The following is a 14,503-nucleotide window of genomic DNA, read 5'->3' as shown; positions in this document are numbered from 1 at the left end:
GCCTGACATTCCAAAATTTTATGATATGTCTTAAAGTGGGCCTGTTTCCATCCACTGTGCTAGGGACTCAGTGGTCTCTTAATTTGGAAATTCAAAGATTTAAATTCTGATAAGTTTTCTCTCCTTTTTCTCTCTTATTCCCTTTCCTTACTTTTTTTATGTTCTTTTTCCTTGAGATTAGATTTATTGGATGTTGGGCTTCCCAAACTGATCTTCTAATTTTCTGCCTCTTGACCTTCCTGTTCTACTGTCAGGGAAGTGTTTTAACCTTTTCTTCAAAACTTCTATTGAACATTTTATTTCTTTTATCATTTTTTAAAATAACTCAAAGCTCTTTCTTTTCCTATGAATCTCCCTTTTTTTATAGCAAGGTAGGGGTCAGGATGGGGTTAGGAACGTCTTATGCTCCTTATATAAGCTTTCTACCAATGCTTCTGTTTGATAGCTCTATCCTGCACCCCTGCCTTCAAAGACACATGGTATCTCAGAGGTCTGAGCTTTGCTGAGAGTCTATGGTGGGCTTTGAATTGCTTCGTGTTGCCTTCCTTCATTACAGGTTTGGGGTCCAGCTTGGGCACTTTCCACAGTCCACCTATTTAATGGCCTCCAACATTCTGCTGACGTTGCTCGTCCACTGTTGCCTCATTTGACATTAGTCTCTCCTGCGAGACTGGGAATCCCATGAGGCCAAGGGCTGTGTTTGTTTTGTTAACTTCTAAATACTATACCTGGCATTTTGAAAAGATTTGTTGAATAAATAAATGAAGAGGACTAAGCTGAGACTTGAAGGATGAGATGGAATGGAAAGGCAGAAATGTACTCTGACCGCAAGGGACTGGCATGTGCGGAAGATCGTAGGTGACAGAAAGCAAGGAACATCTAGAACCTGATACAGCTGAGCACTCCTGCAGTGCAAGGCAGCTGGGGATGGGGGTGGGGTGGGGGGGAGGATGCAAAGAAAGAAGAAAGGCTGGAGAATGCAGCAGAGACCAGGTGGTGGTGGGTCTTCTAGCTGTGTTAAGCACTTTGGGCTTTACCCAGCAAGCAATGGGGAGCTCTTTTAGGGTCTGTATTAGTGCGCTAGGGCTGCTGTAACAGAGTGCCACAGATTGGGTAGTTTAAAATAACAGAAATGTATGGTCTCATAGTTCTGGAGGCTAGAAGTCCGAAATCAAGATGGCAGCAGGGTTGGTTCCTTCTGAGGGCTGTGAGGGACAATCTGTTCCATGCCCTTCTCCCAGCTTCTGGTGGTTGCTGGCAAAATGAAAAAATGGGATTCTTTGTTGAAAAATGATTAAGAATTTTCAGACCCTGACAGCCAAGTGCAGAGCCCTTCTGAGCACAGGGCCCCATGTGGCAAATGCCACACGCCCACGGAGGAGCCCCCAGTCAAGAAACCTTCCTTGACCATCAATCTAGTCTTTCTTCTCCTCCTAAAACCTACAGTGTTTGTTTATAAGCTATTCTTTACATTGACTGCATGCTACCTTTCTTTGTCAGTTAATCTCTATGACTAGCTATCTATGTGTTTGCAGCATCTTTGTTCATTCATCAAGCTCTTATTAGGAACATACTATGTTCCAAGCCCTCAGAAAACAAACCCAAAAGATTCAGTCTCATAAACTCGAGGAGTTCACAATCTGGGAGGTTACCCAACGCACTCACAATTATCATCACCTGTGACAAACACTGTGATAGAGAGATGCTTAATGTACCAATGACAGGGGAGTGGGGAAGCAGGCAGGAAGGCGTCTTAGAAGATGTGTAGCTGAACCTCCAAAATGCTTAGAAGCTCGTCAGGCAAAGGATGGGAAAGAGAGCGATAAAGGGCGTTTCAGATAGAGGGACCAGCATATGTACAGTGTGGTCATCTCCCAACTAAAATGTCAGCTTCTGGAGGACAGGAATTGCACCCTCTCCTACCACCTAACACAATTCATTGCTCACAGTACAAATTCAATAAATATTTGGTTAGTTGAGAAGGCAAATTGATTCTATGAACAATATGGCACTTAAAGGTTAAACCAAAGAGCAAAGGCAATTAGATGTTTTAAATAGACCTCTAAAATTCACTAAGCATGATAGTTCTCCCAGAGAATTTATATATGCGGCTGCCATATAAAGACTGACTTTCACACATGTTTAATGCTAATTTTACTTTCCCTTTCTGATAATGGTGCAATGAAAGCTAATTATAGCTATTATTGCCAGATAGATTATAAAAAGAAGAGGGCTGTTCATAGCTGCAAATTTTATTTTCACAAAATGTCAAGTACATAAAAATGTTATCTCTGCAATATTTCTAAGTATTAAAAAGTTGAATCCAGCACAGTATGTGGTCCATGACCATTTCAGAAGTAGAGCATCTGCACATCTTTGGTTTATAACAACTCCCTAGATATTCACTGACATTTAATAACCCATTTGCACTAACAAGAGTCATTAAAACAGATGCAGGCTGAAATGTACGCTACTTACATTCAACTTACACTGGAAATACAATATTTTCTCAACTTTTGTAAATAGATACGCTGCTGCTGCAGCTGAGACCATGTTTGAGACACTCCCAACCACCAAGAATACAAATACAAGGACAATGATTTTTAAATAAGCATATAGAAAACAATAAAAGAAAAAGAGTGTGAATGAGCCTTTTAACAATGCAAACCTAAAAATAATAAAAATTTAAAAACTAATAAGAAAACTCTTTGAGGATGGTACACAGGAAAAGCAAAAGACCTGAAATTAAAAATTTTAGAGACAAATCCTGATTCCAGCATACGCTAACAGATCTTGAGTGAGGGATTTTCCCTTTCCCTAGCTGAACTTACATGTACATTAGAGAAAATACCACCTATATCATAGGGTTACTTTGAAAATTAAACGAGATGATATATGCTAACACACCCAACACCGTGGTCCTAGTTAGTGCCAAATTTTAGTTGAATCTGAATTTTTAAATTGTGATTTATATAAAATACCTAAATATTTCATTATATTGATTCAAATTCGTTCCATCAATCAATCTTGTTTTTTAGTAAGATTCAATTGGAATTGATTTTACATCTACTACTGTCCTGAGCTGGGGGCCGTAATGCATCACATTGAATACCTCCAACAAACCCATGATATAAGTGGCATTTACTCTATTCTAAAGTAAAGAAACTGAGGCCCAGATGAAAAGTTTTTGTCTTTTCCGTTTATCTGCAGCTGCAATATGAAAATATTTCTGGTCAAGTTCTCCATTCTTTAAATAGAGAGATGAATCAGCCGCTAGTTCTCTGCGTATTAGGCCAAAGGATAGTCAGCAGAGTTTCAGTGAATTCATATGACACAGTTTCCAGATTTCACTCACTCACTCATTAAGCAAGTATTTACTGTGTACAATGAAGTGCCAAGGAAGACACAAAGCAGACCCAGGTAAAGAGCATCTTAGGAAACATACACAATAGAAAGTAAAACAGTGAAATAGATGATTTTAGATTAGTCTGGTGGCAGAGAAATGGGATGGATGGGAAATGACTGGAAACAGGCAGAAGGGTTAGGAAGCCATGGTTACTGACAAGGTATGAGGCAGTAACTGCCGGGTCTAGACGGTGGCAGTGGGCACCTAAGAGATGTTTCTGAGGCTAACTGTCTATAGAAAATAAATGAGAAGATGAGTCAAGGATGACTTTGAGGTCAGTCAGCTGCGGGAAGAGTGATCTCCTGGATGGAAATGTGGCACTTAGGGAGGAAAAGGATGAACTCCACGTGACCACAATGAGGTTAGGGCCACACGGAAAAGGCTCAGGAGAGCTCAGCTGTGCAAAATGCAAGCTGTGTAACTGGAGGGTGAGGCTAGATCAAGGCAGAAGATACAGATCCGAGCCTCATCGCCATGGAGATAACTAAAACCATGGGATGGAGTCAACTCTCTAGGAGGGGGAAGCGCTTAGAAGCATGTGAGCAGAAGTTCGAGGACTGACATCTAACATTAAGAGAGGGAGAAAGAAGAAGGGCCAATTTGATCAATTTTGGGCATGTACTGGAATATATTTAGATAATATTATTTTAGCATTCATATTATTTTAAATTAGATGAGCTAATAAAGGACTATATTTTATTCCTGTTTTTCTGTGCCCAGTAAAGGTTAAGTATCAACAAAAGAGAAGGCACATACACTTTCAATTCTGTCCATTTTGAGAAGAATCATATTCAGGGAAAGGAAATCATGGCTGAAAATGAAGTCCCTTCAACCAAATGGGAATATTTAGAATCCATTTCCATTTACACCAACGTGTAACACCTGTTTCCATCAGCAAGACCCTGAAAGTGCCCAGCTTCTGCCTTCAGTGATCCCAACATCCAAATTCATTCACTATTTTCCTCATTCATACTACTTTCTGCAAGGTGCTTAGCTAGACACTGAGAGGACAGTGATGGATAAGACGGACACACTCTCTGTTCTTGTGTAGTTCATAGTCTAGTGCACAATTCCTATCCTGCCTCTTTGCTTCTAATCCAAAGCAATCAGGATTGAACTTCAGTGACATTTCCCATTGTCCTCTGGCCACGTACTTCTTCTTCTTTATTTTTTAAAATTTATTTATTTATTTTTGGCTGCGTTGGATCTTCGTTGCTGCGCGTGGGCTTTCTCTAGTTGGGGTGAGCGGGGGCTACTCTTGGTTGTGGTGCGCGGGCTTCTCATTGAGGTGGCTTCTCTTGTTGCGGAGCACAGGCTCTAGGCACGTGGGCTTCGGTAGTTGTGGTGCACGGGCTCAGTTGCTCCACGGCATGTGGGATGTTCCCAGACCAGGCCTCGAACCTGTGTCCCCTGCACTGGCAGGTGGATTCTTAACCACTGCGCCACCAGGGAAGTCCCTGGCCACATACCTTTTACAGATGAAGGCTGAGCGTTTGTTAACCAACAAGTAGAAGTCTTCTTTTAAATGAATTATAGAGTAGCCAGAAAACGTGACAAATATATGCCCCAGTGGTTACACATTTTAACCTGAGTAGTTTAACAGGAACTTGTGGTTCCTGTTACCACTCCAGAGGGCTGTGTCAGTTGTCAACACAGTGAGGTCTGGGCCTTACAGAGGCCTCCTAGTCCTTTATGACTCCAGTCAGAGGAATGAGAACATGGGAGAGAGAAGAATCCTTTGCCATCTCATCTCCTTTCTCATCTCATCTCCTTTCTCATCTCATTGCTCCTTCCCATGTAAGTCAAAAGAAATGAAGGGTAGGGTTTCCCTGGTGGCGCAGTGGTTGAGAGTCCGCCTGCCAATGCAGGGGACATGGGTTCGTGCCGCGGTCCGGGAAGATCCCACATGCCGCAGAGCGGCTGGGCCCGTGAGCCATGGCTGCTGAGCCTGTGCGTCCGGAGCCTGTGCTCTGCAACGGGAGAGGCCACAACAGTGAGAGGTCCGCATACCATAAAAAACAAAACAAAACAAAACAAACAAATAAAAAAGAAATGAAGGGTAAATGAAAGATAAACAAAAATATATGTATTTTAAAATTAAGAATAAAAAAAGAAATGAATGAGCCAGAATGAATGAACTTCTCCAAAACTACTTCCAGTGGTAGTTTCACTGAAGCTACTGAATTTATAAATTTTCATTTTGTAAGTGTTCAGAGAGAGGAAGCAAAGCTTCAGAGTAAGTATACAACTCTGCCTACTGTAGCAGGTGGCAACAGTGAGCACACAGGGTTGTTTTAATCTCTAAGCCATTTCCCTGCCTATGGTTTGAGTCCATCTCAAATACCTCCAGGGACCAGGCAGGTAACTAAACTGAGCTAAATGAGCGAAGTGTAGGTGGCAGGAACTGACACACACTGGAAAATGTATGTCTTGTCTAAAGGTAGTAGCAGAAGGAAGGCAAATTTGATTGTTCAAGAGAAACCAAAAATCTGATTTTCTTGGGAAATCATCTGATTTTTAAAAATATTGGCAATGAATTTAAAAATATTAAATGTCATATTGGTTACTCTGTAACTGATTCATCCAGAGGTCATTAATTTACAACCTCTGGTCTATGGCAAGTTTGCTGTGTTTGCACAGAAACATGGAACTCATCACAGGTTTACAAACATGATTAACCTTAGCATATGCAATCAGTGCAAAAGACTTAAGAATGCTGAAATAACCTAAAGGAAGAGGCATGCAATTATAATTGAAATGAAAAAAGAGAAAAATTTAAAACTTAAGAATAATAAGAACATAATGACCATTACTAGTGCATATTGGATGAAGATGTGACAGTAAAGATGATACTGAAAGGTTGATAACAAATCATGCAAAATGTTGAAACAGGCTTTACCTATGTAATCATTACCATCATCATCATCATCATCAACATTATCATCTGCAAGAAACTAGGGAAAAATCTTTGGTGTGATAAATGTTGGATGTCTAATGTTAATTTAGAGGAAGAAAGCTAAGAATCTGAGTCATAACATACTGTGGCAAATTACTGCTCAAAGTTGTTGCAAGGCGTGGATAAGTCTATTGGTTCAAAGCCTGTTTCACTAAGGCTTGTGTTGAGGTTCCAGTACAGATTCATGCATCCATTCATTCATTCAACGAATATTTATTGAGCACTTACTATGTGCCAGGTACCATCAGAGGCACTGGAGATACAATAGTGCATGAATGAGACAAAAGTTCCTGACCTTCTGGAGTTGACATTCCAGTTAAGAGAGACAGACAATATACAATATAAATAAGTAAATTCTATATTACATACTGATAAGTCTTAGGGGGAAAAATTAAATCAGGAAAGGGGAATAGAAGTTTGTTTTTGTGTAGTATGTGTGCATCCTTTTGCAGGGAGAAGGGTGAAGAGGATTTGAAATTCTAAATAAGGGGAACAGGAAAGGCCTTACTGAGAAAGAAACATTTGCATAGACACACGAGGGAGGTGAGGGCTGACAGTGAGTGAGTGGAAGTGGAGCAAGCCTTGAGATATCTGGGGTAAGAAAAGTCCAGGCAGAAGGAACAAGTGTAAAGGTCCCAAGGGAAAGGTGCATGTGTCACTTTCAAGAGCAACATGATAAATCCAAGAACTAGGGGCAGAGCAGTAGCAGATGAGGTCAGGGCGGCCTGATCACACAGAGGGCTGGCCTTCACCATCAGTGGTACTGGAAGTCATTGCAGGGAAGGTGGTCTAATCAAAGGAGTTACAAGATTTGACATATGTTCTAAAAGGATCCTCTGACTGCTGTCATGATTGAACCAAAAGACAGCAAAGCCAGGGGCAGTGAGACCAGTTGGGAGGCTGTTTCAATAATCTAGGTGAGAGACAATGATGGCTTGGACTAAGGTCTTGGCAGTGGAGACAGCAAGAAGGCATCAGATTCTGTGTATATTTTTATTGTAGCACTGGGAGGATTTGCTGACAAATCTTTGCAGCATATGAGAAAATGAAGAGGCAAGGATGGCTCCAAGGCCTTTGGCCTGAGCCACTGGAAGGATGAAGCTGGCATTGATTGATGTGGAGAAGACTAGATGAAAGCAGGCTTGGGGGTGGAGAACAGCAAGAGTTCAGTTTTAGACCCATTAAGCCTACTGGGGATCCAATCAGGAGATGCGGCGTAGGCAGTTGGATATAGTGTCTGGAGGTCCACACTGTAGGTTTAAATTTGAAGTCATCAGCATATATTTGGTATTTAAAGGTATGAGATTGGATGAGATCACCTAGAGGGTGAATACAGATAAAGAAGAGAAATGGACCAAGCTCTGAGCTTTGGGGGCACTCTAACATAAAAGGTTAGGGAAATGAAGAGGGACCAGCAAAGCATACTAAGAAGGAACTCTCAGTGAGGTAGGAGATAAATCAGGTGATGGTAATGATTTGGAGGCCTACGAAAGATAGATCTCAAGTTGGGGAGAAGGCTCAACCTCTGAAAAGCCACTGGTGGTCATTTAAGGATGGACAACTACTGGCCACTGGATACAGAAACATGGAGGCCGCTAGTAGTCATGTAAGAGCAGTCTGGTGGAGGAGTGGGGCAAAAGTCCCATTGGAGAGCTTCCCTAAAAGAATGGGAGGGAAGAAATTGGAGATAGCAACTATAAACAAATTTCAAAAGATTTATTATAAAGGGAAGAAGAGAAATGTTGTGGAAGCTTGTTCAAGGGGGAAGTGGGCTCAAGAGATTTTTTTTTAAGACAGGAGAAATAACAGTATGTTTCTATGATTCCAGGAATTATCCAGCAGAGAGAAAGATAAAAATAATGCAAGAGACAGGGGGAAGATTAGCTGGGACAATCTGCTCGTATAGATAAGAGAAGATAAGCTCTAGTGAACAGTAGAGGGCTCAGCCTTGGCTAGGAGCAGAGACAGCTCATCTACAACGATAGGAGAGAGAGCTGAGTAAATGGTCACAGGTGCTGGGAGGTCGGGCTGTGGAAATTCTTCTGATTGCCTCTATATTCACAGTGAAGGATTTGGGGGAAGCTATGGAAGGGTTAAAGAGAAAGCAGAGTGTGTGAAATAACTGTTGAGGAGGTTGGAAGAGTGAATGCTTTAGGGGCAGAGGGTATGATGGCTGAGCAACATCCCAGGCTAGTGATTACATTTTAAAAAATTTTCCTTTTAATTTCTTAACTTTTCATCTTGAAATCATTTCAGAACTACAAAAAGACGCAAAAATAGTTCAAAGAATTCCCATGTGCACTTCACTCAACTTCCCCAAATGTTAACATCTTATATAATCACAGTATAACTGTCCATATCAGAAAGTTATCACTGATCCACCACTCTTCAGTAAACTAGACCTTTTTCAAATTTAGCAAACTGTCCTATGAATGTTCTTTTTCTGGAGTAGGATCCAATCCACGATCCCATATTCTATTTAGTTGTGTTGTCTTCTTAGTCTCCTGTAATCTGGGACAGTTCTTCAGTCTGTCTTTCATTACCTTGACACCTTAGAAAAGGCTAGTCATAGAATGTCCCTCAGTTTGGGCTTGTCTGTTTCCTCACAATTTAAATCAGGTACGTAGTTTTGGCAAGAATATCACAAAAGTGATGTGTTGTTTTTAGTGCATCACATCGTGTGGCACGTGATCTCTGCCAGGGTCCTCCTCTGTAAAGGTACTATTTCCTTTATAATTAATAATACAGTGATCATGGATTTTAAAATACAAGCATTCCGTATGGTTTTTTTCCCCACCCCATTCATCTCCACTGGTGCAGGTACTGAGTAAGTGGAGGGTTGATTTAATATTGTGGTTTATCAAGTGAGGACCTCAACCAAGGTATAACTAAAACAGTTGTAGATATCATCAAAGAGAAGGGTTAACTGCCTCAAAAGATTTTCAAAGTAGACCAAGACAATCAATTATAGAAGAGATGTTTGATAGATTGATTATCAAAGGAGATAAACAGATCTGATTTTAAAGTTTTCCAGGTCTGGTTGATTGACACCCAGCTTTACTGGAAATACTTCTGGGGACTTTTGGGAAATACTACTTCAATCCACTTTTGTCATTATAGACTTACATACAAGTGTACTTGAAAACAGACTTCTGAAATCTAACCTGTTCATAAGTAGAAAAGAGGCTCTAGATTTTCATTCATCCATCCAACAAATACTTATTAGACCAATATCTGGTCCAAAACCTGAATACTTGGTTTGTGCTACAGGTGATAGAGAAAACAAAAGATGTGTCAAATATCTGATTAAAACATTCCAGAGGCTCCATGAAAAGTCAAAGATTTTCCCAAATGACATTAAAAATATGATTAAATATTCTAAACTTCTGACACAGTAGATATGCCTAATTAAACATTTTTCTTGCAATAGGATCTTGAACGACTCTGTGGCTTCACCTATATACTCTCAAAGAAATGGAGGCCTGGGGTGAGGTGGAAAACATACCTGACCACAAGTCAAGAGATCCTGGATCAAAATTTTGCTGTTTCAACTTGTGTGGCCAGATGAAGCCGGTATAGCCAGGTGATTAAGAGCACATGCTCTGGAGTTACAAAGGTCTGGGTTCCTAACTTGGTTCCTAGGTTTATTGTCTTTGTGCCTTTGGACAAAGCTTCTTAATCCCTGTAAGCCTGTTTTTTCATCACAACGGGCAAAGTAAACAGCACTCACAGCCTAGCATAGTTACAAGGTATAGAGGAAGTGATGCATGGAGAGCACTTAGCATAATGACCAATATACAAGATATGAACCAAACGTAAGTCATATTTAATAATTTTTATTATAGTTACTATTATTATTAGTCACCATTCTGTGCTTTGTTTTACATAACTGTAAAATGAGGGGCATCAGCTAGACCAGAATTTCTCAAACATGAATAAATATCTGGAAAAATTATCCCAAACGTCCAAAGTTGTCTTTATTTCTATTACATGAGCAAACATAAAACTTGGCATAAACTGCTAATGCCATCAGAGCCTAAGTATAAATCCAAAATCAGGTTAAATTCAAAACAACAATAACAACAAAACCAAATTAAGTTATTTTAATGAGGATACTCGTGATTTTCTGGAATTAAATTGCCTTGTGAACATGGCGCTTATCCCCCATCGTGCGAGTTCTTCTGTGTTCACCGTCCAGGTTGTCTACTGTGTTCTGCTCAGTTCTCCCACTTTGCTTTCTTTGAACAACTGCAGGCTTCAGTGACATCATTTGGCCTTCACTTTGCATGAACTCATGAATTACTTGGAGCTGGTTCTTTTTCATTAGCTCATGAAAATTAAAGGAGGAAGTTGGCCTCAATTCTAGATACATCTCTTAATGCAGATCCCCGTGGATTCCCAGCTCCAAATCTTTCAGTAGCTCTCTGCCTGTCAAAATTCTGACATTTAAGTCTCTCCCAGACTTACATTTGCAGCCTTACCTACCCATCTTCTCTCTAGTCAAACTAGGATACCTTTTGCCGTAGACTGTCGGTGTCCCTTCAAAACTCATATGTTAAAACCTAATCCCCAGGGTGATGGTATCTGGAGGTGAGGCCTTTGGGTGGAGCTCCCATGAATGGGATTAGTGCCCTTTTAAAAGAGATGCCAGAGAGCTCCCTTGCCCCTTCCATCATGTAAGGACACAGCAGAAGACAGCCATCTATGGAACAGGAAACGGGCCTCACCAGACATCGAATCTGCTGGTGCCTTGAACTTAGACTTCCCAGCTCCCAGAACTGTGAGAAATAAATGTTTATTAGGCACCAGTCTATGGTAATTTTGTTATAGCAGCCAGAACAGACAAAGACACATGCAAAATATTCTTTTAGAATTTGCTGAGATTTTCTTTATGGCCAAGTAAGCATCAATCTTGGTCAATATTTCTTGTGTACTGAAGAGTCTGTGTGTTCTCTGGTTAGTGGATACAGTTATCTATATACGTCTATCAGATCAAACTTATCAATTGGGTTATTCAAATTTTCTATATCCTTAGTACTCTTTTGTTTTCTTGATCTCTTAGTTACTGAGAGACGTGTTTTTAAAAAAATCCCCATTTTAGAAATGAATGTATCAATAACATCTCCTTGTAATTTTGTCCATTTTTGTTTCATGTATTTAGAAGTTACGTGGTTAGGTGCAGACAGTCTCATGTTGGCATGTCATCTTGATGAATCATTTCCTTGCATCCTTAAAAAATAAGTCCATGAGAGCCTACTTTGTCCAATATTCGTATATTTCTTGCCCAGAATTACAGTCAACTTCCTTGACACTTCACTGGCTAAGGTGTAGATTTTCTAGCTCCAAAGGATGGGTTGCAGTTTTGAGGCTCTCAACTTTATTCAAGGTGTTTTGATTCAGTTCTCTGCCCACTGGAGACTAGAGAGCTCATCTTTACTTCCTGTGTCAGTGGTACAATCCCAGTGCCTGGCCCCTAAAACTCCACGTTGGATACCCCTGTGGAGTACCATGGCTTCACCTCGACCTTACTTCACTGCCATTAAATTTTTTTGTATCAACACCTGGGATCTCCCTTTCTGTTCATCTCATACATATTTTATCTTACATTTCTATGTATTTGAGGTGGGTAGAAGGCTGTCCACGTCAGCACTAATAGCCACATAGACTGAAAGTCCTATCAGTGATTTCTAACCAATGAAACAAACCACACATGCTCAAGCATGAAATAACATTATGAATATATATATATAATTTTGGGGAAGGGCACAAGTTCCATTTCAGTTTAATTTAGCAACAAAGAAAGTCACTGTTATATGTAATTATAATAATAATGGTCAGGAGTGTAGCCCCTTCTTTATACTATTAGATTCTGGAATTATCACTGGGAAAAAATGATAGTTGACATTTATTGAGCATTTTCAATACTCCAAGCACTGTATTAAAGCACTATGAGGACATTCTCATTTAATTTTCACAACAGTTCTATGTAGGGTAGGCGCCATTACTGTCCCAATTTTACAGATGTGGACATTAATAGTTAGAGGGTTGAGAAACTTGACCAAAGTCTTACAACTAGTAAATGGTGGAGACAGTACTCAAACCATGCCTGTTTGGTTTTAGGGCCCAAACATGTAACCACTTTATGTCTCATCTTAAATAGTGAGGTAGACAAACTGGGTACATTAGGTATCTATACTATACAAAGACTCCCTTCAAAATCACCACGGGGAATAATAAACACTAAAATGTAAAAATAGGCAAGAGGCTAGAATAAGTCATTTATAATAGAAAACATTCAGTAATAAACAGAGGAAAAGATGTTTAAGCTCATTAATAATCAAATGCTAGTTAAAATAAGATGTTATTTCCCACCTATTAGAATAGCAAAGCTTAAAAAATTGACTAATTCCCAGGATCAGTTAGAATGAAGGGAAATAAACACTCTTACACACAGCTGATAGGTGCTTAAATCAGGATTTCTAGAAGAAAAATAGGGGGACTTCCCTGGTGGCACAGTGGTTAAGAATCCACCTGCCAATGCAGGGGACACGGGTTCGAGGCCTGGTCCGGGAAGATCCCACATGCTGCGGAGCAACTAAGCCCGTGCACCACAACTACTGAGCCTGTGCTCTAGAGTCCGAGTGCCACAACTACTGAGCCCACGCGCCTAGAGCCCCTGCTCCATAACAAGAGAAGCCACCACAATAAGAAGCCCGCGCACCGCAACGAAGAGTAGACCCCACTCGCCGCAACTAGAGAAAGTCCGCGCGCAGCAACGAAGACCCAATGCAGCCAAAAATAAATACATAAATAAGAACCTTGAGAATATTTAAAAAAACAAACAAAAAAACCCACTCTGAATCAAGTCTAGTCCTCAAGTGTGGGTCTAAAAATCACAGCTGCTCTAATTCATTACAGCTCGTCTTACACTACAAGATTAGCAAAACCGGCCATTCTGGTTCCTAACTAACTAATTCCTACTAAGCAAATGGTGACAAGCCGGATTTGTTATACTTGTGGTTCCACTTTCAGTCACTGTGGTCTATCAGCTTAGCTCCTCACTGATCCCATAAGTCCCTTTTCCATCCACTGGGGACATCAAGTGCCTCACAACCATGTACTGAGGAGAAGCAGAGAGTGAGTGTGAGGATGAGATGCTTTTCTCCTCCCAAAAGGGATCACCTGGGCAAAGTGATATGAGAAGGTACAACTCCTCTGGATGCAAATCCTTTTCCATGCCAGGAGTCTGGGTTTGGGAAGTGGGTGTTGGGGAAGAAGGGGATGGTCTGGTTTCCTTAGCTCCTACTGAAAGAAGGGGTTACTAGAGGTATCTCCTTATGGGTCTGATTCGGATGGGTGGGTAGTGTGGGGTTCGTGGGTGCAAGGAAGGTACCCCACCAGCAATGGCATGCGAGGTCTCCATGATTCAGGATGAGGTACCATCTGATGAAAAGCAGGAGCACAGACTTACTCTCATGCTATTTGGTGGTTTGCATGCAAATCTCTTGTAGTTACCGAACCTCTTCTTTAAAGCAAGTCTTAAGCAGAGCCATATTAATATGTCAAACAGATAAAAGGGTAGTTGCTCTGCTTGGAACTGCGGTGGAGGGAAGGGCAGAGCCCCATGATCTGTCTTCCCCATGGCTCCTGAACAGAGCTGGACACCGTATCTCTTCCATTGGAGGGTATTACCTCACCTGGAATAACTGGCAGAGGAAATGAAGGAACAGGGTGAGAAAAGAAACAGTGTCCTGGGATTTACTAAGTTCAATCCTGATAAACTCTCCAACATCAAAACATAAGGGTGGGGGGGATTGAGATTGTTGTAACTCTTGAAGAACTGTCAAGAGCATACTAAACTCACTGTGTGACACTGAAACAAAAGTGATGGTTCTGTTAGTCCGGTTGTGGTGTAAGAAATGTGAGTTCTTCACCAACATGGAGAATATAAAGCACCATGACATGTGCAGGCAACCTGTGCTCTTCCCCACCTGCCATCCCCAGGCCTCGTTACACTTAGGACTGTCAGCATAAAGCAGAGTAAGTTTGAAAAGCAAATCCACCATATTTACTGTTTAAGAGCATGAACTGCTATTTGCCTTAGAATGAAGAGTAAGTCATTACAAAGCATTTCTGCTTAC

The 14,503-nt window shown here is 40.8% G+C and overlaps 1 protein-coding gene across 3 annotated transcripts in view; it reads right to left on the bottom strand.

Moving 5' to 3' along the window:
* LCP1 (lymphocyte cytosolic protein 1) overlaps positions 1 to 14,503 on the bottom strand; it is an 81,268-nt gene that overhangs the window by 62,329 nt on the left and 4,436 nt on the right. The gene's annotated exons all lie outside the window — the stretch shown is intronic.

The sequence above is a fragment of the Globicephala melas genome, chromosome 18, assembly GCF_963455315.2.
Source record: "Globicephala melas chromosome 18, mGloMel1.2, whole genome shotgun sequence".
NCBI lineage: Eukaryota > Metazoa > Chordata > Mammalia > Artiodactyla > Delphinidae > Globicephala > Globicephala melas.
Note: the sequence above shows the minus strand (reverse complement) of the source record. Positions and strands in the feature narration are given on the sequence as shown.